The 24,605-nt window shown below is 43.6% G+C and overlaps 1 pseudogene across 1 annotated transcript; it reads right to left on the bottom strand.

The window, feature by feature from the left end:
• Positions 1-21,687: 21,687 nt before the first annotated feature.
• On the bottom strand, positions 21,688-24,262 carry LOC306801750 (DNA/RNA-binding protein KIN17 pseudogene; annotated as a pseudogene). Its single transcript has one exon. The product of its transcript is annotated as a DNA/RNA-binding protein KIN17 pseudogene (transcript).
• Positions 24,263-24,605: the final 343 nt, after the last annotated feature.

Genomic DNA, 24,605 nt, shown 5'->3' with positions numbered 1-24,605 from the left:
CTGTTAGCAGTGTGCCCCTGTTGGAAAAGCAGCCAGCCAAAGGTGGGTCTGCATCAATAAGATTGTAGTTAGCAGGTCCAGAGGAGTGACTCTTCCCCCTCTCTTCAGTGGCTGCAAAACCACAGCTGAGTGCAGCAATGCAGTCCATGGCTCAGTACCTTTATTGTACTTTCTTGCCCTCTCCCCTTACATTTTCGTTTGGCAGTTAACAGACCTTCCTTAGAAGAGAGGTTCAGGAACTGATCCACTTCATGGGGCTCCAATTTAATGTTTGGAAGAACTTTCTGCGTCAGAGGTTTAATCTAGAAAAGAGAAATTAACAGCATGAAAACTTGGACTACACATCTTGAAAAACCTTAACAGAAGGACACAAGAATTACTTGTCCATGAATGGAGAGGTTTCCTCTCCTTCTGCTCTGCCACAGGCAAAGCTTTAACTGCTTCACACAGTTTGCTAAACCAGGCTACAGAGAATACTGCCCTGACTACTCCCACTATTGCTCTTCTTACTACTACATTTAGCTAAAATAAAAGATTACACCTCACAGATGACATTTCAGACTGAAAGCTACATGTAACCCACTCCAATTACTTCTCCAAGGAGCAGAGCTGCTGCTAGGATTTGCTAGACTGTACGGTCTGTTTGGGCAAGGACAGAAACACCCCTGGAAGTCAGGGAGAGCCTGTTAAAGGCCATTGTCATCTGGAAGCAAGAGCAAGGTGCCAGCCACTGAGCACCAGGTTTTGGGACCCAGGTTCCTTTCACAGTGCTGAGGAGCAGGCAGGAAAAGAGACAGTCACTGCTGACTGAAGTCTGGAAGACACCTGGCTTCCTGCACTGACACGGCTGGGGCACCAGGCTGCCAAGCTGCTGCCCAGAGCCTGTCTGTGTGCAACAGCCCCAGGCCTGAGGGAGCCAGTCTGGCACACCAGCAGGTTAATTGCAGCCAAAATCTCTCTCAGTAACCTGTGTAACTAATCCATGCAACAGCAGCGAGCCACCAGCAAGTCCCAGTCTCTGCAAATCACAGCATCCCAAACTACAGCAGGACTATTTCCTGGGAACAGCACATTCAAGCAAGGACAAAATTATGGGAAAATTCTGCTTAGCTTTCTTCAGTTTTGCATGAAATAATTTCTGTTGTGCGTATTTCTGATCCACATCCAAGTGGAAACATGTATTTTAAGCACATATCAACTCCCTCCTGCCTGGACTGACATTGCATTCTGACAATAGCCATGCTGCTTCTTGCACTGGCTGGGGGACCTGGTGAGACACCAGCTGCTGCAGTTCTTTCTCTTTAACCCAGCCACAGCCAAACTAAGCTCTTCAGAATGCCCACTGGCTGCTCCAGCTGTGGTCAGAAAAGCATCACAAAGCTCCTTGTGAGGCTGGCTGGTCCCTAAGTAGCAGCAGCTTGGAATGTCAAAGCTTCATATATCTGGCAAAAGCAACTTTGCAGGCAAACAGGGAAACCCTCCAGTCAATCTGAACAAGGACCCTTGTTCTGCTTAGGGGAAGGCACAGCAGGACTAAAATAAGTTCTTATGAAAGACACTTAGCTTGTCACAGGCTTGAAAGAGCAAATGGATTCGTCAGTTCAGGTGCAACTGGTTCATTAGAAACTACTCCAACATTTCTACAAATCCAAAGCCCCAGGCTTTGGGCTAGCATACAAGACAAAGTTAGATATCCAATAGCTTTGAAATATCCAAGGGTTTTGGAACACAAGCTCTTACAGCAACATGAGACACCAGCAAACATTAAAAACCATTAAAGCAAACTGCATTGTGCACCCTGAACTGCCAAGCTCTGGCACCAAGGAGGCTACACTGGTATGTGGCCTTAGGAGAACCTGCACCAATTGTGCAGAGAGAACAGAGAGTCTGCAGTACCACGGCATCTGTCTGTAGTTCAGGCTGTTCCCCTTCCAGCGACGTGGCTGTGATGGTGAGAGTGACTGAGGGAGCAAGGCCTGATGTCTCACACAGCCCTGGCTCAGTCTTTATTGCAGCTGAAGTAAACTCTGTAGCCAGACGCCATTCCTCATTTTCCAGGTCACCTGCCAGGGAAAGAAATTGGACACCACGTGTTTGGACCAGAAACAGAAAGACTGCAAGGAAAATTAATGTCATTCCCCCACCAGAGAAAGGAAACAAACGCAGGAGACATTTTAGTCTATCAACAAAACTCTGCCCTTGCTATTGAGCTCTCAGTCAATGCAGAACACCATGCCATTTCAGGGCTGTAACCTAACCCTAGCCCCAGGATACACAGAGGAGCAGGGAGGAAAGACACAGAGCACTAATCACTGTGCATTGCTGAAAGCTGCTAATGCGTAGCAGAACAAGACTAAACAAGCCACTGGGCAAAGCAGCCAGGAGCCGTGTCCTAAACAGGCTAATGCCTGCTGAATCAGTTGTATTCCACCTTCTAGAGATAGCCTTTAGCCAGACTTCTGCTTCTTCTACTGTTTATAGGCAGCAAACAGCTCAAATGGTTAGGTTATACTTTTAAGAACAAAGAATTTGTCACACCCATAACTCCATTTTTTTCCTAAGGAGTCATTTACTACATGCAAAAGAGGACATAAGCTTTGATGATTTCATAGGAGCACCAGTGCCATGGTCATCATGCTAATTTTATCCACAGAGCCACTGGCAAGTCACAGCACAGGATGCATATTTTATCTGACAGCAATGAAACGTGCATCACGTGCTGGCAGAGTTATCCTCTAACTCTACTTGCTGAAATCTCACTAGTCAAGACAAAGCCATGCAACTTTTTTCTAGACAAATCTAAAGGGTTTGACCAGCATTGTCAAGAATTGAAAGAAGGTCAGCATGGTAAGCTTAGCTCCCATTTCTATTCCATTTCTATTCACTCCTTGACTTGCTGAGAAAGGACTTATACTCCCAGCTCTGAAGTATAACAGAGGACCAAGAACTTGGAAAGACTCAACCTCTGAAACAATTCCACAAGGCTATTAACAACTCCCTTTAAAAATACAGAATATTCAAATGCATTTTTCCCAATTGCAATTCTGCCTTAGAAAACTTCCTAGTCCAGCTGAAAGATTTTAGTCTTTCCTCTTGCAGGAGAATATCCCATACCAGGGGCACTGCATCCCAATTGCACGTGGCACAGCCCTCTGCCACGACTGAGCAGTACTTGTGAGGGGCACACCCATTAAACAGAGCAGCTGGAATCTGAAGGCAAATACACATAAAAGATGAAAGAGTGCTGATCTTTCTTTCAAAGCCTTCCTACTGCCTTCAAACAGATTCTTTGCTTCATATATGAAATTTAAAAAGAGAGAGCAAAAACAGACACTGTGGGGCTGGTAAAGGCAATAGAGCTTTCAATTAACATCCCAGGAGGCAGCCATGGGGCTGTGACTGCCACCAGCATTCTGCAAGGCTGCACAAGACCCTCCATTCAAGATGAGTGTATCAAGCTGGTGGCAGGTCAACAGAGTTCAGCTGCATACAGGTAACAAAAATAAGAGTGGGCTTACAGCCTCTGGGCTTCTGTGTGTCCTTGCTGTTAAGACCACACACACACAGAGCACACAGGCACTGGGCAGAAGCTGGGTGCCTGGAGGAAGAATGTACACCTCCAGTGCTAGAAATTACTTTGTGGTGGGACCTAACCTCCAGCACTGGCAAGGAAGGAGGTAATTGGAGTAAACACACTCCAAGGAATTAAAAATGAAAAGTACATATCTTGTAATCAGAAGCCCAAGAACAGTAAGAAGCTCAAGAAGCCAGCAGCTCTGTCAGGTTTAACTGCAGAGCAATGACTAAATACCATATTTAAGTTTCTGGAGAGCTTACTCCCAAAGCTTCCTGAGAAATACAAAAACACAAAAATAGATGTATTTATGGGAAAAAAATAGGTAGGCTTGTCTAAATATTAACTCAGGAGAGAGGACATCGCTCTTTTTCAACCCTCCCTGAGCCTCTCTACTTGCAAACACAAAAGCCCAGCTCCCTCCCAGGTTGCTGTGTATGCTTCACTCAGGTAAAACCTTTCAAGTGATATCTGCCTGGAAATCCAGAATCTATTGGCAAATACAACTTTCAAATGCCTGTTTGGGCAACTTGAGTCAAAACTGGCCCCACATCACCTTGTGCAGAGCTCCCTTTGCTGCCTCTTGCACCTCTGGGTCGAGCTAGCCCTGGGGCAGCGTTATTGTGAAGGCTATGCATAAATGAGAGCTATTAGTGAAGGCAGTAATTAGCCCTTAATTTTTCCAAATCTGGATCATCATGTCAGTAGAAGGGAAATCCAGCCATGGTGACCAGCATAACACGCCATGGCCTGTAAGGCTGCACTTCATGATGTTTATCACCTCTAATCCCCAGACTCATCACGAATATTCAGCTGCTCTAAGATATCTTGTTCCATCAAATATGCTGGACTTTGGCTGGTCATTACACTTCTCTGGAATCCATCATTTTACACCTCTGGTAGCCAACTTTTACTAAGTACAGTAAAACAGAACTTACAAAAATAACTAAAATTGTGTCCCTTGCACCCCACATTCTTTTCAGCACCCTTCATTAGAATTTACAGAGACACTTATTGCTGGATAATTAAATTGCATGTGCATTTACTGTGCATTTTTAAATAAAGGAGAGCAGCACTCTGCATCTCACTCTCATTCCTCTCAAGTACAGAGAATGCAAGTATCCAGAAAAACAACATGGGTTTCACCACCAAAAAAGATAGCACGACTACGTAAACAACCCACATGAAGAGTGTACCACTGAACCCAATTTTTAAGGGGAATAAAACCCCAAACCACCATTACAGATCTCCATCATGGAAAACAGATGCATGCACTGAATGTCCTTTCAAACCACCATGCAAATAAGACCTCTAGAATCATCAAGGGATATATTCCTTATCTGTATCACCAGAATGAAGAGGCAACTTTTGCCTCCTCCTTCAAGTTCATTGTTTAAGTGGCAGATAAAGTAACTCAGAGAAAAAAAAAAACTGAAAATTTAAGGAGACTATAGAATATCAGTCAAAGTGCTCTACACAAGTATCAGAAAAGCCATCTCTGAACAGGGTAATGCAGGAAGTTCCCTGATGAGTCAGTGAGTTCTCCAGCCAAGTCTATTTAAATAACCTCCCTCTTCAGCTGTGTTACAGATTCCAACAACAGGATTTCAACTAATTCCTTTCTGTGCAGTTGGTCCTTTTGGACAAACCTTACACTGTCACCAGGCACCACAGGGCTGGATGCACAGCCCACCTGGCTTCTCTACAGCCATGCCATGGATGACCATCTGCAGGCTCAGGCTCAACTCACCACATGTTAATGACACACTTTGATGCAGACTGTGCTTAAACTGCACTGAGGGTCCTTGTGGGAAAAGCTGGCCTTTGGACAAGTGTTCAGCCCTCACCTGAACCCTCCCTCTGAGGGGAGTGCCTTTATACATGGAGCAATAGGATCTATGAGCTCCCACCACAGAACAGCTGCCAAGTGGGAGCCAGCTAACTGCAAAGGGAAAGCACCTCTTGGAAGAGGCTCACATGTTGTGGGGAAAATCTTGATCTGTAAGAGAAGCATCTCTGCACCAAGAACCCCAATGGGCTGCTGATGCATAGATTTTGTGCATGCTGCTAGACATGTTACTTGCAGGGAAGGAAGTTCAGTGTCCCCAGCATAAATCAGCATAAGGGCACGAGCAGCACTGCTTCCTCCAAAACCTGTGCATGCTTTTGTCAGAGCACACACACAGGACTGTTCAACCCTTCCTACTGAAGGGAACATCTGCTTCTGGCATTAATGTTCCTAAATGTCACCAAAAGAGATCACTCTAGGTAGCCACGTACCATCATGGCAATAGATCAGCCTCAAACTGAGCATTCTACTCATCTCTGGGCCATCTGCCATCCACCAGACACAAAGTACCTGACTTGTTCCTTACTACAAAAACAGTCCAGACATGCTTTAGCAATTGGAAAGTAAAATTCAGCTCAAATTATTTTGGCCAGACCAATGCACGGGGGTTTTGGTTTTTTTCTGGTCTTCCATATATAGTTGTGACAGCAGCACTAAAACATTCACTCAGCCGCCCTCCCACAGCTGAGTCTGTCCCCACCCACACCACAGATGAACTCAGAGCTACAAACCCTGCCCTGCCTATTTACAGTGTCACTAGCCTGGGATGCCACTTGCTGCAGCACTGTTGGTGCTCCAGCCCTCCCACAAGATCCCAAAGCTGTGTCTCCTGTGCAAGGCAGCACCTGTGCAAAGTCTAAGGAACAGGACAAGCCATGTACGTCTCAGATTCCAGAGCAGTGTACTTCCCGTGCTGCCTGAGATTATTATGGGATCAGAACTGGCTGGTAACTATCAAAAACTCGTGACAGGAATGATTTCATTCTTATAGAGTTATCAAGTCACATTTTAAGCAATGCATATATAAGAGTAGATTTCAAAATATTTCACACTTCCATGTTTTCTTCTTCACACCTGCTTCCATCTAGCAAAATCCCACCATATTAATAAGCGAGGTCTTTACCTTCCTTATGGTTATGCATAATCCTAACTAAGCAAGACATGCACCTTCCACTTAAATTTCTTAAAGTTTTTTAAGCTACATTAGTTAAACATTATTTTGCTATTATGTGCCATTGTCACATCCTGATATATTTTGCTTTGGATGGTGCACTCCCACTCTCTTCCCAAAATACAGAAACTGTCTCCAAAATACTGCACACCTCCAAGAAAACAGTGGACAGATGACAGTTTCTTGCTAAGGCTGAATACACTCCTTCCTCTGTTGAAGAGGGAATCAAATTTGGATCTTCTGAGATTTGCATCACTTCCTGGTAAAGGCACATTTTGTCTTCCTCCCCTCCACCCCCCCATCTTTAAACCTTCTTTAAACTCCTCCAAGCCCAGCCAGAATCCAAACCAAAGTGTCTGACCCAGCTTGCTCTACACTTTATCAGTCAGCCTTCAAACAAAGCGAACAATGGAGACTTCCCAGAGGTGTCTCTGACCATCAGGCCGAGCTTCTCACAGTGGCATCAATGCACACAAGTGCATGATGTCTGCCAGAGAAATATAAAAAAAGCACAGTCTGTAGAAGAACTAAATTGGTGTGGTTGTTTTGTATATTTGGGATGCTGGCTCTGAAACTTAATTGCTAGTCACTTCAGCTAGCCCATGAAGGACTTCCTGAGCTTTATTGTACACGGAGATGGCATCTTCATTACTTAATTACAGAATATAAGGGTGTTTGAATTGCAGCTGTAACAAAAGAAAAAAGACAAAGAGCAGTTTGCCATTTTTGTTTTCAAATAGGCATATTTTTGCCCAAGGATTCTTCCCATGAACAGTAATTTGGTCCTTTTATGGACTAATGAGATTTGTTGGTATAATCAGCAATCTGATCCTGTGGTCTGGAGTCCAGGCTGATATGACCAGGCTGTTTTCACTCAACCAAATAAATGTCAAGGTCAATAAAGATCAAGCTTCTGCTCATGGTACTAGGAAGACAACCAGATCAAAAAGTTGGATTAGTTATTTTTTCTGTATAAATGTGGAAACTGCATTTGGTGATTTTTTGGTTTGGTTTGGTTTGGGGTTTTTTTTGTCTATGGAAAGAGGCAGGGATGAGATAATTCTTTAAAAAGTCAATAATGTTTGAGCATCCGTCTGACCTTCACAAGACTGTTTTCAAACTTCCTGGTATATGGTCTTACAAGACCCCATGTTTATTTGCATGTTTGGTTGGGGGTTTTTTATGTATTTGACACTTTTTAAAGATCAGGTTTCAGTATGGAAATCTTAGAAAAATTATTAGATCATTTCAACTCAGTATAAATATGTAAGTAGAACTAGGTTAAAAAGGAAAGGTTTGGTCTATGTTTGTGTGGGTGAAGGGAAAAACCATAGTTCTTATCTCTTTTGTTTGTATTTGGTCTTGGATGTTCTTATTTGATGAAATCTTTGCTTAAACTTGACGTTTTAGTTTTTCTCTTAACGCCCTTCATTTACCTGTAGTGAAACATGTTCTAGGTTGATTTTATAAAACTGAGTAGCATACGTCTGGCTAGAGACATAAGCAAGCATCTGTGGGCTGCAAATACTGATTTTGCTAGCAAGTGGAGCACTTAATGATTCTTTGGGCTTTTCTTTTTTTCTTCTATTTCCATATGACAAACCCAGAATATATTCTTCAAGATCTGCATTTGTGGAGGCACTTTTCATTGACTTGCTTCATTGATCAGTTAGCATACCTGAAGACCCAGTTTGCCATATTCACCCTATCTTGGGTAACCTCAAGGGGCAGCTTCAGGTAATGGGAGTGTCCTTGAAGTTCTGAGGCACATCTGGCAGCCTGTGCAGGTCCTTCAGGTATTCCTGAAATACCTATACAGGCTGCCAGATGTGTCACAGTACTTCAGAACTCCTGTGCTTGGAACATGCATGGAAGTGCTTCTGGCTTCCTTTTGAACCTGTGACTTCAGTGGTTCTCTAAGTGCTGTGACTCTTAGAATTACTTTCAGTTTTCTGGTACATAGAATGACAATTTCCCGTGCCAGTGTTTCTGGCTTTATCTTGCATTCCAGGAACTTGCAGTGGTCAATTTTTGAAGTATTTTGCTTGCTACATGACATCTTGAGATGTGTATGTTGTAATACATAGAAGCCATTTTATAAACTAATTACCACCCGCCTTAAGAAACAAAGGTGTTAGGAAATATGTTCTCTTTTCTTCTTATTCTCTTCATATTGGTGATACATTTCAACAATGTAGATAGATTTAATCCTGATGTTTCTTTATTTGTTCTTTTGTTTGTTTGGTGGGCTTTTTCCCTTCTTCTGTCCTCACAGCACTTCAAAGAATTCTCTGAAACTAGTGTTGCAATTACTGGATTATTAAAAAGATTGTGAAAAGAATTGTGCTCATTATTTATCTGCGACACATTGGTAGTTTTATAGCAAGAAATCTGTGCCTTTAAAATTGTCTTATTTATGTAAATGTCCTTTGAAACTTTCTGAGGAAACTAGCCATGTTCCAATGGTTAACCTAGTCATGTACCTGTACCTTTTGACAGCCAATGAGATAATAGGGATCACAGAATATTATGCAGACTTCAGGAAGAGGTTTTACTAGATTTTTCTTAAGAATTCAATTGCTGTGACTCACTCTGATAGCTACTCTAGGGCTGAATCCCGAAAGGTCCCATGTACTTGAGCATGCCAGCAATAATTATCTAGAACTGAAAAAGATAAGAAGCACTGCAATTCACAGGACTTGTGCTAGCCTTGCCCATGCCATTTATAGCTCATTCAGGTAAGTATGGAAAACAAAGTAGATGGAAAATATTTGGTATTTGAAATTAAGGATAAACATTCTACAGAGTTCATGCATGATTGAATTAGGGAGTGAGTTTTCTATGAGTAAATGACTACAGGTGATGTCAGGTAGAGGCTGTTGATTTAAATGTGATTTCAACTGGATGCCAGTGCATATAACCATTATGTCATCTGTGTCTCTGGATTGCTTTCCCACACAGAATGGTGTTTTTGAAAGGACACTCAGTGCTCTGTCACCGTCCCAAATGTCAACAAGAACTCTAGTCCAGATGCTCTGCAGAGTTCCTAGGTCTGCTGAGCGCAGGTAGCCCAAAGTGAGTAGAATGTACAGTCGTAATTGGAAGCGTGTCATTTGCCCAGGTAGCAGTAGTAGCAGCTCTGGATGATTAATTTGGAATACATCAACTGTTTGGCCTTAAGAAACTGGACATAGTAAAGAAAGACAGGAATTCTGGCAATTTTCAAGATGGAAATTCCATAGAATTATTGCTTGTTCTTCAATGAAAATATTCTTCTGCAGATTATCTGCAGCCATGATGTAAGAGGTGTTGTTGAACAGAATAGTCTAGAGTGAAGGGCAGCATATATACCCCTCTCTGTCCCTAAAATTCTTCCTCAGGAGGTACATTATCTTTGAATCCTTAGCCACATATCTTCTCTCATAGCATTTCATGCCATGGAATTTTTCTTTTTCTAGAAATGGACAGTTTTAAACACATCTTGTTCTAATTCCATAGGAAGCTGTAATTCCATTTTTAAAAAGGAATCATTTCAGTTAAATCATTAGCATTGTGGTTGAGTTTTCTGATAAAATAGCAGGTACAGTTAGCAATTCCTCTGAAGTACCACCTTGATGGTATTTCTTTCAATCTTTTAAATTATTTTCGCAAATGTTGTAACAGCAAGTGAACCAAAGCAAACCAAGATGTCTCCAGGAAATATGTAGATGTATACCATGCTGGGGTGCTGGTAATCTCCAACACTTTTAGATTCAAGCAACACATAGAGCATAGAGTAGCTTTTTTGTTCACCTTTTGGGCATGGCCTAGAAATGTTACACAAGAAGGATGTTTTTTTCTCAATGACAGATGCAGCTCATAATGTAGTCGTCTGGTTTTTGATTTCTAATTTCAAGTTTTGAAACTTGGGAAGATAGTAATTTAGCAGAAGTTAGTCTATAGTCATTTTGTGACTAAAAACTATATTGTAACATTGGAGAAGAGAGCTCATCTGCACTTCTTTGCATGACCTTGGTGTCTGGATGTCCCTGAATGCATTGCAGGGGTATTATATTAGGCACTGCACTGCTTTGTAAGTGCTTAATATAATACTACGTAAGTGTCAATTTTTGGTCCCCAAAGCCCAGAACTGAGAGAGACTGAAAAACTTTCTTGCTCTTTTCTCAGTGTGAAAGAGGGTTGGAGGAAGATGAAATTATTTACTCATGGCCACAATGATGTCTCCAGCAGAGCTGGAAATGAGTCTAGGTTTCCTAAGGGCTGGTGAGAAAGTAAGAATTCTGTTTGACAGAAAAATTAATTGTTTTTACATTGGTTTCCTTTGTAATGAGTGAGGGAAATATTCCATCACAAATTTCTTACATATAGTCTATACTTAAGTTAAAATATAGGAGAATAAGTCTTAGAGATACGTTGCTAGTAACCACATTGGTTAGTTATGGTTCCATTTCCATTGTCAAAAAAACCACCATATCTTTGGATTTTTCGTAGACCTCTGACTAAGTTAGCATTGGTCTTTGATTGATCCAGTGAATTTTAGGCTACTAAACTTGATTACTAAATGTAAAGGAGAAAGTCACAGAGCTTAGGTGGTTCCTGTGTCAGCAGCTTCTCAGTAATAGGGAGATTCATGTTCTCAAATTTCTTACTTCAGCTATCAGACTATGCTCACTCCAAAAAAGGTTGAGAAGGTTGGTCTCCTAAATGGCAAAATAATTCTTCCTGCCGTTTGTGACTCTTTAGTTTTATAGAGATAAGGGACATCATTTTTGTTGAGGGGCCTGTGGCTGGGACTGGGATTCTGCATGCTGAAATTCGGAACATCATGGGATTTCCCCCCTACAAAATCTCCCATGACCTAGAACCCTGGCTACCTTTGAAGTGCCAAACACCTCCTCCAAACTGACAACAGGAAATCGTGGGGTTGAGGTTTTTTTTCCATGGAACAGAGGCACAGTTCATGTCCAGGGGCTTGTTGTGGGAGTGGGCTTTTGACTGTTAAATTCCAAATGGTGCAGTATTTCTCCCAGACTTAATCTGCTACCATCTAGAAACCTGTCTACCTTTGGAGTACCAAATGCCTCCTCCAAACTGACAGCAGGAAACCAAGGAAACTGGGATGGTGAGTTTTGTTTCCCATGGAATAGGGCCACTGTTTGTGTCCAGGGGCCTGTGGCCAGAGTCAGGGCTTCTGCCTGCTTAAATTCCGAACGGCACAGGATTTCTCCCAGACCCAAGCTGCCACCACTGAGAACTCTGGCTGCCTTCGGAGTAAAAAATGCCTCTTCTGTACTGACATTAGGAAGCTGGGGGGGTGAGTTTTGTTTCCCATGGAAACAGGTGCTCCTTTGTGTCCAGGTCCCCCATCCTGGGACTCGTCTTCTGCCTGTTAAAATACCAAAAGGAGCAGAATTTCTCCCAGACCCACACTACAAACACTTAGAAAGCTGGATGCCATTGGAGTACCTAACACCTCCTCCAAACAGACATCAGGAAACTGGGGGAGAGAAGGGGAGTGTTTCCCGTGGAAAAGGGCCCCCATTCTTTTCCAGGGGCCTGTAGCCTGGAGAAGGATTCTACCTACTGGAATTTTGAACAGTGATGAATTTCTCCCAGACCAAATCTGTCACCACTTAGAACCCTGGCTGTCTTTGGTATGCCAAAGGCCTCCTCCAAACTGGCAGGTTTTCCTCAGCTCTACATGCAATCATGCTCTTTCTGTGTCTTAGAATCCAAATGATTCAGCTAGATCTCGCTTCCTGAAATGTGCCCAGAGAGACGCACTTGCTCATCTTTCAATGAAGGATTTCCTCACAGCAGCACAAACTGACTGATGAGAAGGTGTAATGAAGAACATTTGTTGTCCTGGAGAATTTTTGTGTGTGACACGTCTCTCCAGATCTGTATGTTCTTGCCAGGCTGTAATGTGAGCACTAGTAGTTCCAGCTGAGGAGGAGCATGTAGCTGGCACTGAATTCTGAGGGCACTGCACACGGCATGTTGTAAAGGAAAGAGAACTGCTCCTGGGATGGGGTGCTGATAGAAGCTTCCTCGCATTGGGGGCAAGGTCTGGGCAAAAAGGTTCTTGTCTCGGCACAGTTTTCTGTGCAGAACGTAGACGGAAAGCTTTCCTTTTAGAGTCTCACTGCAAGAGAAGCAGAATGCTGTAAGTAGCACTGAGAAGAAACGTGCACCTGCCAGGTGGGCTTCAGCAGAAGCAGGGCGCTCGAGAGCTTCACTGCTGGAGGGCTGCCTTGTGCAAAAAGCTCACAAATAGTCGTGTCCAGGGAATGAAAGCGCAATACTTTCCAAGAGGCAATGAACGAAGCCCCACAAGTACTCTGCTTCTGTGACCAATGTTACAGGCTACCAGAGGAAGGTAGCTGCCTCTCACTTGCCTTCCAAAATCCCGTTAGCAGTCACAAGGAGCAAGTTCAACAGCACCTGCTGCTTCTGCTGCTACGTGCATTTAGAACACCTTGTGTTCTGAACAGCTTTGGAGCAGTGAAGGTGCAGGGAGAATATGAGCACAACGTTCTGACATGGTCCATAGCTGGGCGTTGATTTTTCATGGAGCAAGAGCGACCTCAGCTGACGCCACTTGTGCACGTTGGTGTGTGCAGTGGAAGGGGAGAAATGCTGTGTGGTGGGCACGCTTTCTCCTTGGCTTCAGGTACACTTCTGTGCGGTTCACTTTGTGGAGTTGAAAGAGTGCATGGCACTTTTGCAAGAAGCAGAACAGACTGATATGGTACAGAGGGTTTAGAAGGAGAGTGCATGCCCCAGGTATGTTTTGGCAGTAGCAAAACCTAGCAGCTGAGTGTTCTGAGTGAGCAGTAGGCATCAGCTCAGCTCCATTAGAGAGAAATTGATGCAGGACACAAAGAGCAAGCAAGGAAGCCGCAGAGCACCAGAGTGTTCTGGGCAGTGTACCGTTTGTCAGTGACTCCTGCTAAGAAGGAAGATCAACGTGCATGGTACTCATAGAAGAAGCAGGGCGGACAGAGAGGTGCACTTTTCTCCTAAGCCACCTATATCACACCAGTCTGTCTAGCTTCCTGAAAGAGTACCATGTACTCTTTCAACTCTGCATAGCGAAAGGTTCGGAAGTGTACTTGAAGCTAAGGAGAAAGCGCACACACCACACAGCATTTCTCCCTTGCCACTGCATAGGCCACTGCTTTCTCTGCATCTTGCAGCCTAACAGCAAGGGTCATGTTTGGAGAAGTCCTTAGCAAAGTATTGGTTGCCAATATCACACCATTTGTCAGCTCAAAATCCAAATGGGTTTCTCAAAACTCCTGCTTTTTTAGCCGTCGTTCTCTGTAGTCCAGTGGGATAGGATGGAATTTTATTTAAACTAGGCTTTCAAATCTTTCCTTGGAGAAAATTGAGTTTGAAAAGTCATACCAGAGCATGATCACCCCAGTAAGAAGCTGAACATGATGGGTGGTGGGGGATCAGGAGAAGAGGGCTGGCATGCTTGGCCCAGTGAAGGTGTCCCTGCCCATGGCAAGGGGCTTGGACACACTCTGGTCTTTAAGTCCCCTTCCCACCCTAACCATCTGTAAGAGTTGGTCCAAAGTTTCTCTGATCTGTCTCATGAACATCATCAGAGACTGAGAGCCGGGACCGCACCACTCGCTCTGACCTGAGGTCTGGCCTGGCTGAGGCCGATGCTTGCCAAGGACTGTTTGTAGGTGTGCTTGGTGCTTGCCACAGTTTGCTGTGCACCAGCAGGGTACTGGCTGTAGCGTCCTGTTCCACCTGCTTCTTGGAGCAATGATCTCCCCATTCAATAGTCCATAAATCTTCCCACCTGTTGGCCAGAGGCCACTCGCTTTGGAAAAGGACTATAAAATGTGACTTTCCTAAAGAGACTTCGAGATCTCTTTCTCCCCAACGGATTGAAGATGCGTCTTGTCGGATGACCATGAGGATGCACCCTGTCTGTTGGTAGCTATATCCCATCTTTCTCTCTCTCTCCCTCTTTCTTTTTCTTTTACTTCATTTCCCAGCCCCAGCCGCAGGATCGCCCCAGGCCCGTCGCTGCTCCTCTCCCCCACAGGCCGCAGCGCACGTGCACAGCCGGGGCAAGATGGTGCGGCCCAAGGAGTCCCCGATGCTGCCGAGCCCCTGGGGCAGCGGCTCATCTCCTTCAGCCACTCCAAGTTCAGCAATAGAGAGTGCACCACACTAGGCAACATCCCCCCCCTCCCCCTCTCCCTGGGCTTCCCAGGCTTCCTGGGCTACCGAGCAGGTACTGCACAGCCAGGCCCTGTAGGGGCCGGGCAGGCAGCGGGGCCAGGCCCGGGACTCTACTGCCCTGTTCCATCTGCAGAAAAAAAGGGAGAAATTTTCATGGTCTCTGTTACACCTATGTAACATTTCCGTGTTTTTCCTTCTCTTGCTCCTTATGGCACAGATTCTTGCCCTTCCATTACAGAAAGCTCTGATGTGACAATGGCAATGCTCCAGGTATTCTGAAGTTTTCAAGTTTTAAGGTTTTCTTCTGCTTGAAGAGGTGATCTCCATCCCTTCCTACAGAAAATCCACAGAATTCCGATTTTTAAATTGTGGAAAGACAAAATTTAAAAGTGGGAGGCTGTAATCTAACAAAAATTGAATAGAAGTAGTAAAAACAAAGAGTTTCTTTTCAGGGAATATTTTAAGTGTTTGCACACCCAAAAATATTAAACAAAAATGTGCATAACTTTATTTTGTAGGAATATGCAGGATGATACCTACTCCTCTGTTTTACACTTTCATGGCTGCTACACTGGATTCCTTCAGTTTCAACAAGTCCAGAGCCCAATTCTGCAAAATAGCATTAGCCGCTGCAGAGCTGCTGGCAGGACACCTGGCAGCATGGATGAAGGTTTTCAGAATTTTTGGTGTGAAGCAGTTAGTTTCTGGGGTTTTGTATGCCAAAGGAATTTGTCATCTGAGTAGGTGTACAGTCTCAGAACATCTCTGATGTAGAGGAGGGCAGAAACGTGTATGTCTTGCCACGAACACAGTCCGGGATCTTCTTGATATTTCAGATCAGGTGGAGTCTAAATCAGGTTTGGGTGGTATTCCTAGCTAATAAGGAAAATGATGCAAAAAAGCTGCAAAAAGTAGCTGAGCCAAGCAAAGTGGGGGGGGAAAGGGGGGGCAGCCAAGCGAGCAGCAGTTCCAAGCCAGCAAAAGCTGAGCAGCGAGGGCAAACGGGGCAGAGGGAGCACAGCAGCCCCCAGCAGCCGATGGGGGAGAGCACCGGCAAGCTACTAGTCCAAACAAACCTTCTAAGCATGAACAGCACATAATTTGGGAATACAAAGGGTTTTAACATCAACCCAGGACAAGAATGAAAAGGTATTGCACCCAAGAATAAAAAAAAATAGGTTACTGTTATATTGCATACATTTGGCATGTGTTCTTGCTATGGTACCACACCATTATGCACACTGAAAATCTGTATGCTCTTTCCCCTGGCTTGATCCTGCCTGAGCAAATAAGCCTTAATCCATATCTAAGAACATATCCATTCCAACTATTATTTTGCTCTCAACATAGTTGATTCACAACGGGTGGGTTACAGAGTAGCTACAAGATTAGGTAATCTTTAAAAGTTATTCATGGGATTCCCCATTTCTGAGGAAACTGTATTGGGTTCCCTTAGCAGTCTGTTTGTCCAATTATACTTTTCATATGTCTTTTTTCCTGCTTCTAAATTCTGAGTTTATTTAGGTATTTGTTTTTGTCCCGACAATCTTAAAGAAATGGGGATGGCTATCCAAATTTCATTTCCAAAAACTAGCACTAACACAAGCTACACATAGGATGTTACATTAATATTTTATTTGGTAAATACACCAATCCCAGAACAAATCATACCATTCATAAGGTAAAATACTCTCCATGCAGATTAGCAGTCTCCTCACACCAGGAGGTTAAAAAATAAGTATGTTGTCTGCTTCCAAGAAAAAAAGCCTGCAAAATGGCACAAGAATTTGCATGGTTTCTCCCAGTCAGCTACTCACATACAGGTGCCTTAAAAAAACTATCAGAAGGGCTTCATGTGGCATGCTTAGGTGTATATAGGACGATCCTGATTTCTGTTATATTAACTGAAGCACTTTCATACTGTGAATTATCTCGAGACCATCAGAATCACAGTTCATCTCAGACACATGAAGATTCATGAAAATTATTTATGAATGAAGTGCTCTTTAGAGGTTCACATCTTTTCTGCTTTCCCCTAACAAAAGCATTAAAGATTAATGTTCCAGTAAGAGCCATAGCAAAATAAACTCACAGATCCATGGTAATGATGTTTACTTGCACTTACAGAAATGAAAGCAGAACCCAGTCAACATATTTTCACTGGCAAACTTCTGAATGTTTTTGTTAACTGCTGTAGTTTCAACTAATAAAAATATTATGACAGCATAAAACACTCATTTAGCTGGTATTTAACTAAGCATTAGTTTATTTTCAAATCCAATGTGCCAAAATTACAATGCATGGCACATGAATGTTTCTAGGGAGAAAATCCTAGTAGAAATGATTGCAAAAATAAAGAAAACATACTAATCTCTGGATATCTTGTTGAGGAATACAACAAAAGCAGCTCAACTGTGCTTCTGAATGCACTGAAATGACAAAAGAATGCATAAGCATATTACAGAGGCATTTCCAAGCAGCCTAGTGGTGAAGGCACTGAACATTTAGGAGTTAGCGTTGCACAGAGCAGCTGTGCACCCATGTGTCCTGGCTTGACATGTTCAAGTGTGTGTTGCAGTGCGGATGCAACCTGGTCTTGTTTACCCTGCACACATCCCTTGGCCTCAGGATGAATTTATCCAGTGTAGAGAGTGGAGTGTAGTGTAGTGAGGAGTCAGTTGTCAGCTCCCACTCAGCACACGCAATTACACCAACTGCATGGCCTTGCCTTTAGCTAAGAGTGCAGCGTGTTCCCATGAGAACATGTTTTTGACAATATAAATTATTAATAAAAATGTTTTCAGATAGGAGAACCCTATAAGAGCCCAAAAGAGCATGGCACCAACACATGGTGCTGAGTCCCGATTTGGTGGCACCCCCAACCCCCAGCTCCTGGAAAGGTGTAAGATTATACACAGCTCTCCCTCTTAGCTCTAGCCATGGGGTTTACTCGACACTCCAACTCGTGTGGGGGCCATAGCCCCAGGTATTAGTCTGGGCCAGCAGCAAGCTGGATCCCCTGGAAACATCTCTGCTCGGAATGGGCATGGGGCACAAGGAGGGATCCCCTGAAAACACCACTTCATAGCGGGCACAGAGCACTGGGTGGGCCTGGGCTTTGTCATGAGGGCTGCGCTGTGCTGTGCCTGGGCTGTCCCCAAGGGCAGAGACTGCACCCCCATGGAGCCCTGGCCGGCCGGGACCGAGCGACGCGGACCCGAACATGGCCCGGCTTCATCATACCCGACCGGCAGCTGCGACCCCTGGCTTGGGAACATACTGGCACAGTGATGACACTCCTGCACTGGAGGCTGCCAGGGAGGAGCAGTGTGGGACACAGTCACCACATGGGTCACTTGCAGAAGCGCTGCTGCAAAGATGGGTGGGGGTGCGCCGATCAAGGTTTGGTAGCACTGGTGAGAAATGCCTGATTTAGTGCTTAACAGGGAAAATACTCCTTCAGGATGTTGGGAAAATCCACAAATGCCAGAGATTCATGTCCAAAAAAGAAACATAGGAGTCTTACAACTTTATTTGAATAACGAGGGAGAGGCCACTAGGGTGAGGTTTTGGAGGGTGCAGCTTCCTTTTATTCTGTAGTCCCAGCTGCATGTTAGGATGGTACAGCCTACTCAAACCACCGATCACATATTACCCCTTGAACTTGTCATTTTACCCCAAAGTTCATAAGTTCAAGCTTGTGCACACACTTATCTATTTCAGGAGCCAAACTGTCTGTGCCTTGCAACAAACCTGTTGCAGTAGAGACATTAAAACCCATTTCAAAGACGTTAACACCCATACATATATTCACCCATCAAATTGTTTGTAAAGACATTAGCTTTCCTCTCAAGGACATCATCCACTCGAGTCCAGATGCTGGGTGTGGGAGACATGTGGGTGTTGCACTGTGCCAGCTCCACTCCGTGGCTCACACTGCATGACTGAGGGTGGCGTGGGACCATAATTCTGGACCATAACACAGATCAGCCATTGGGCACCTTCCCTCTAGCACAACCCTGCTAGGATTGTGAGAAAAAGGGGTGGGAAGAGTAAAGTTTGGGAGTGAACCCGCACCAGTACAGGGGCTGGCAGCTGAAGTAAAACTTGAAAAAAATCCTCTGGCAAGCATCCTGCTAGGCCATGCCCAGGCTGCAGATGAGCAGCACCTGGTGTTGGGGGAAGTGTAAACCCTCCCTATGATTGCTAGTGCAGAAACATAAATGTGTCCTGAGCTATATGTGACTGCTATCTCCTTCTAACAGGTGTCTTTTTTCACATCTCTTTCATCAATGCATATTTTGTCAATGTGCAATTAACTCCTAATTAATTGTGAGAAACAACACTCACTATTTAAAATTTTTGAAACTTTATTAGGTGCAAGAAATGACACTCACTTTCAGAATTATGAAGGTATTGGGGGGTTGAGTGTTTTTCTATTACTGTGTCAATTTAAAGAATTTTTCCCATTATCATGCCAATGGAGCTGGCTGGGTTACACCCAGACAAAGGGGAGGTGGGAGCGGCTCCCGGAGGGGCCTCTCGGGCTTCCGGGAGGGGACTCGTGTTTCCGGCGAGCTCGGAGCAGGATGCCCCGTGTGCAGCCCCTGCTGTGGAACACAGCAGAGCCAGACCCTCTGTGATCACCTGCCCTGCATCTGCCCCGTTCCAGCCTCCTGCCTCTGCGGACACAGCTGATCCCCCGGACACACACGGTGAGCGAGGAGCCGCCGCTCCAGCCCGTTCCCACCGAGACCGGCGTGGCCGCTGCCGCCCCTTCCGCCTGCGCTCCCGCCTGCCCTCTGCAGCTCCGGGTTTTGTTCCAGCTGCAGCATCGGGGTCGAGCGCAGAGAGAGCGTGCCTGCAGCTAAAGAAGACTGGAACCGAGTTATCTGTTCTGTTTCAGAACAACTGTTGCTGTTTCTGCTTGTACAGTTAGATATATTAGTAAAAGAGCTGTTATTCCTGCCCCCTTATCTCTGCCTCAGAGTCCTTGATTCAAACAATTATAATACTTGGGGGGAGTGGAATTAAAGTCTCTATTACAAAGGAAAACTTCTGCCTTTATCAGCAGACATCTGTCCTTCAAACCAGGACAAAAGGTTTTTAAACCTTAACAAGAATACAACAAAAGACTGAATGAGAAAGAACAGCACTGGGAGCACAAGATTAAACTACCATGTGCTTCCCTACAAAATGGATGTTCTGACTTTTATGCCACTAGACCGTCCCAAAGTCTTGCCAGTTCTCTGTCTATCTTCTCTGCTGTCCATTGGTGGAGAGTACTTTCCTAGATCTTGATTGGAGGTCAGGTATAATAACAAGCCCATCCTCCCCAAATTCCCTGACTACACCAGCTATCTCAGGGCAACAATACAAGGGGGAGGGGAAGAGGACTAGGGGAGGATATATTACAACAGCAAATACATTCACAAAACTTATCTAACTTACTCATCCTTTAATTGTGAGAGCCAACCCTCACATTACTCATCTGTAACAATAAGGATTAAAAGGGACAATATCCAGTTCTGGGATGCTTGGCAATCGGCCAAAAGCACATCATTAACTTAAAATAATTTTTTAGGTGCATTTCATTATATTAGTTAAATGCATATTAATGAGGGTCATACACACAGGGCATCTATCTACAGCAGCATGACTACTGAGGCAGCCCCTTTCTCAATTGCTCATCACTTGAAAGACCCTCTATGAAAACTCCCCTTGGTTAGAAAGCCATGGACACAACTGTGGATATGGCTCGGCTGAGGCCTTGTTGCAGGAGAGCAGCTCCTGCTAAGTAGTAGCTAAGCCTTGCTCTTAAGCAGATTTTGCTGAGCAGCGGTGTTTGCTTTTAAGAGACTTTTGCAAAATTTGCAAAATTTAGCATAATTTGCAGAGTTATTTGATAAGTAATACATATGTCCATTGTTCAATCAAGGCCTTAATTTCCAGGGAAGCACATAGCAAGCGAGGTATAACCCTGGGATGGATACTATATAGCAATAAGTATAAGAATAAGGGAAGTAGCAGCCAAGACTAGCAGCGAGAAATTAAGTAGGCGTGATTATCTCACACTTGCAGTGACCAATAATAAGAGAAGGCGTACATAGTAAAAACCAATAAGATTGTACTAATATGAATAATGCTGATTTATGCTATTCTGGGCTATAAAACTCTCTGATGCTCTCAATAAAGTTGGATTATGCTTTATCAATCCCATGGATTGTCTGGTTAATCCCCTCGCCATTCCTCCACAAGTGGCTCCGCGCCCCTGCATCCCCTAATGAATGGTAGGCTCAAGAGACCGTCATAGAAGGCAGAAATATGTATCAGCAGTTTATTGTGTCGTAGCAAAGGTCTAGTACCTTCTGTCTGTTGGACCCCACTGCAGAATGACCAGCCAACATTGACTCCTCCATCATCTCCCTCTCATGATTAGCCAACCCACTCTTTTGTAACAGAGCTGAAACTTAATAAGGGCAAGGTTGTTTCTACTCTGTTGTGATTAGACAGAACCGCAGCCCATCCAGAGTGAGCCTGACCACAGCACAATCCCACACCTGTGGTTTTACAGGTTCTGGGAATTCTTTTGCTTGGTTTTAACCTTTGTCTCATATGAATGCCTTCCTCTAGATTAAATCAATGTATTTTTATTTCTTCTCAAAGCACCATTTTGTTGTTTTGGCACTTCCTGATTACTTGAGAGTCAGTAGTAAATTTTTCTCTTAATGTCCAGGTTCTTGTCACTGTTATCATTCAGATAAGGTATGCTGAATCAACATAGCTATTTCACATCATTATTTGCGTTAGTTACACAAATAAAAGTATTTAATAGTACATAGTTTCTATTTTAATATATGAAAGGTCTAAGCTATAATATATTTATAAACTACATGTGGTCGGAGCACTGGCCACAAAAGCTGACAGATTATGCTATATTAAAGTAGTTAAAAGGGGTTAAAATAGTGTTATATTAAAATCATTGTGATCAATAATAACTTGCAAAAACTAATACATAAATGTGAAAGCCAATACCTATGTTGCTATTTATAACATTAATCATTTGCAAGGTTCACTCTACTACTTATTAGATGGCTAAGGCACAACAAGGAAAAGCAAGAAAGAAAAATCCAGAGTGAATCAATTTAAACCAAAATAAATGGAAAACTATTTATGTTGAGGTAGGGAGCATGTGGGGTGTGTGTGACAAAAGGATGAAAGAGTTGAGGATAAAAAGGAATATGACTTGAAGGCTCAATAGCACTTCACAGCATTTAAACATAACAGCACCTTAAATTTAACAGCATTTAGCTTAACTTATAACTGAAATGCAACAATTTAGCAAAGGACTCATTTAGGATTTACTATACTACAGAGTCTTGTGTCTGCCTGAAAGATGCCAGAAAGAAGGTTTTGAGAACCAAAATCTTCTCTGATGCATGATTTAGCACCTCAGGCAAGTTTGGGAACATCTTCATACTGGATATCTTTGACTTTGCACCCTTTTAAAGGTCCTGAGTCAATGGTTATTGACACTGAAAATCTCTTCTCAGTGATGGATTCCAAAATGCCTTCATTTCCCCTGTACTCACCATTTAACACCATCACATTATTGCCTGATGCTGGTATTACAGTTTCTAGATGCATTTGATCAAGCTTCAACTTGTCCCCATAATCAATCACCTTCACAGCTGCTGGGTACTTGTCAGTCCCTTTCTTAACAACTGCCTTCTTCTTGTGATACTTCTTTCCAAGTTTTTATTTTTTTACCATTTTGACAGTGATTTCAGGCTGTAACCAGTAGTCTCTTCGAGGTGTTCTTCTCTTCAAGCTCCATGATTTCATCCAGTGCAGATTTCTCCTTTTTCTCTTTGGGCTGACCAGAGCTATGAGCTGCTCTTTTTCTTTTAACTGCCCCCGCCACCATTTTCACTGCATTCTGTCCAAGGATGCTTATTTTAGAAGATGCTGCAACTGAAGTGCTTTCTCCTTTGTTTAAATTAAATGTAATTTTTTCTTGTTTTCTCTGTTCAGCTCAGTATAGACTGGCATTTCCAGTTCTTTCTCTTCTAACTTGTTCAATGAATTTAACAGGTTTGTTTTCATCATCAAGGTCCTGTTTCTTCTTCCTCTCTTGTTCTTGCTGCCTGTGAATGGTCTCTGGGTCCCTGTCGATGTACTCAATGTACCAGCCTTTAGGATCTCATCAACCTTACAAAGACCTTCTCTCCCCAGCCCTTTTGTAAAATCAGTGTCTCCCATTGTGCAGCATTCATGTGGACGTGTTCTCGATGGCTGATGTATTCATTGTACACAATATTATTGTAGACTCTGTTCCAAATCGCCTCCTGAGCAATTCTATGACATAATTTTCGAATTCTTTGGAGAAGTAATCCATGAATTGCTGAGGATTTTCAGAAGCCAGTAGCAACTGCTTCTGGTGGGACTCAGATGTATAATGACACTTGAAGTCATTTTCATTGTGACACTGCTTCTGGCACATCTGGCAGCACCAGGGCAGCTTCTTCAGCCCTTTGGACTTGATGCGGTTGGTGACTGCCTTGGGGCTGAGGAAATCTGACTTCCCCATGACACCAGCCCGGTTCCAAGTCCAATAGTGGTAGCAGTCCAATTAGATGATGTCTGCAGTCCATTTGAAGTGATAGGTGTGGTTCTGTTGAAGTGGTGAGTAGAAGGGTCTGGTCTTCCTCCTAATGTCTGGTGGTGGTTATATAGCTCTTGTCCTCTGGAAGTCCAGTAGGCAAGGCTGTCTGTGGTGTTCCAAATGTTAGATTATATCCAGGTAGGAAATGCTTGGCTGCTCCCCATGGGTGGAACATCTCACAATGTGACACTGTAATTTCATCAGTCATGCAGTGGGTCTCAATGGCCCATTAACAGAAGATATCCCACTGGAGGGAGAATGGGTTTTGGAAGAGATAAAGAACATTATCCCACTGAGTTTTAACAGATGGTAATAGAATACATACTTCTGGTTACATCTTGCATTCCAACCTAAGGCACCCTACAACAACATTTTTAAAGTCAGAGAGTAAAGGCATTACTTTATTATCTGGCCAGGATGTTGTTCTGGCCTGGTTGTATCACAGAAATCATCTCATCCACACATAGCCCAGGTGTGCAGAGAGAATCATTCCATGACACACTGCTTTTACAAGATTTTCAGATATTTTGTAAAGTCAAAACTCATAGAAATTAATTGGGTCAGCATTCATTGGTCCCAAGTTGCGAAGTTCTTAGTACTTATATCAGAAGCAGATTTCTTTGCTTCTGATGTTAATTAGATTTTCATACCTTGATTTTCTTCTCAGTCTTTTCAGGAGGAGATGTCTCAACTCTGCCAGAGGCAGAGTCTGGGCTAGATATTCGTAGATGACTGCTGATGTTCTTTTGACATTCCGTGGATGGCTTTATCTCTTTGGGGCTACTCCCAGTCTATTGATATGCTGGGTCCATCAGGCCTCACCTGAAAGAAGTGCCCTGAAAGAAGCTTCAGTTCTCTTCCACTGGGGCAAAGGTGAACAACCCTGGATAAAGCTATAGAAAAATATTTGAACTGATATATTTTCAACAGGAGAACATAATTTCATGCACATTTGCTATAGCATATGCACACAGACATAAAGAGTCTGTACAAGGGACTGCAAAAAAATTCCCCACAAAACACTCACTTCAAATATGCCTTTGCATCTTCTCAACATGCCAAGGGTCCAGCCTTGAGGAGTGGGGGTCTCAGCCAAGGATTTATCATTGTTTGGGGATTCTCTGAGTGTTCAGAATAT

The sequence above is a fragment of the Erithacus rubecula genome, assembly GCF_903797595.1.
Source record: "Erithacus rubecula genome assembly, chromosome: 4".
NCBI classification, from domain to species: Eukaryota; Metazoa; Chordata; class Aves; order Passeriformes; family Muscicapidae; genus Erithacus; species Erithacus rubecula.
The sequence above is the reverse complement of the archived record's forward strand: the minus strand, read 5'-3'. Positions and strand labels throughout refer to the sequence as shown.